Below are 1,173 nucleotides of genomic sequence, written 5' to 3' on the forward strand. Positions count from 1 at the left end.
CTGATGGCCAGTGATGATGAGCATTTTTTCATGTGTCTTTTGGCTGCATGTATGTCTTCTTTTGAGAAGTGTCTGTTCATGTCCTTCGCCCACTTTTTGATGGGGTTTTTTTTTCTTGTAAATTTGTTTGAGTTCATTGTAGATTCTGGATATTAGCCCTTTGTCAGATGAGTAGGTTGCAAAAATTTTCTCCCATTCTGTAGGTTGCCTGTTCACTCTGATGGTAGTTTCTTTTGCTGTGCAGAAGCTCTTTAGTTTAATTAGATCCCATTTGTCAATTTTGGCTTTTGTTGCCATTGCTTTTGGTGTTTTAGACATGAAGTCCTTGCCCATGCCTATGGCCTGAATATTGCCTAAAAACGATGGTTAGATGCCACGAAGCAGGTGGCAATGCCTTAACCGTATGCGTGTTGTCAGGCCCAAGGGCCTCTTCCATCCTTGTCAAGGGGAGTGCTAACCTTCTCTCCTTTCATACAACACAATTCTGCATGTATTTTATACATTCATGGAGAAGTATTGAGTGTTTTCTTCCAAAAGGTACATTATACAAACAATTCAAAAGTATGATTTAAATAACTTCTTTATTTTACCATGAAATAAATTCAATACTCTTCGAGTTGTTACTGAATAACTCAAGATTATGGACATTTTTTCAATAAAGAGAAAATCAGATTATATAAACAAAGCTTGCTAAGGAAATATTAATCACATTCATATTTGTTCATTCAACTATTATTTTTTTAGTACCTACTATGTGGCCAGTCCATGTTCTGAGTGATTGGCATATAGCAATAGATAAAGGAGAACAAAAATTTCCTGCACTTGCTGTGGTCATATTTTAGTAATGGTAAAAAAAAAAACAGACAAATACATAAGTAAAATGTGTGTGAGTGTGTATGTGTGTCTGTGTGTGTGTGAGAGAGAGAGAAAAATAGGGAGAAAGAGACAGAGCGAGAGAGATGGTTTTGGTTTTACGGAGGAAATAGCACAAACGAGTAATAGGGTATAAAATAGGGAGTGTCATTTTTATATGTGATGATAATAAAAGGCTTCATTTATATAGCATTTGATTAAAAACCTGAAAGACATGGGGGAGATGTCCATATTGGTTTTTGTGAAACAAGTATTTCAGACACAGGCAGCAGCAAGTGTCAAAGCACATAGACATGGGCT

At 36.1% G+C, this 1,173-nt stretch overlaps 1 non-coding gene across 1 annotated transcript; it reads right to left on the reverse strand.

The window, feature by feature from the left end:
* Nucleotides 1–354: 354 nt before the first annotated feature.
* On the reverse strand, nt 355–480 carry LOC116467702 (U6atac minor spliceosomal RNA). Its single transcript, XR_004247908.1, has one exon. It is a non-coding gene; the product is annotated as a U6atac minor spliceosomal RNA (small nuclear RNA).
* Between the last annotated feature and the right edge of the window lie 693 nt (nt 481–1,173).

This window comes from Hylobates moloch, unplaced genomic scaffold, assembly GCF_009828535.3.
Source record: "Hylobates moloch isolate HMO894 unplaced genomic scaffold, HMol_V3 SCAFFOLD_4, whole genome shotgun sequence".
Classification (NCBI taxonomy): Eukaryota; Metazoa; Chordata; class Mammalia; order Primates; family Hylobatidae; genus Hylobates; species Hylobates moloch.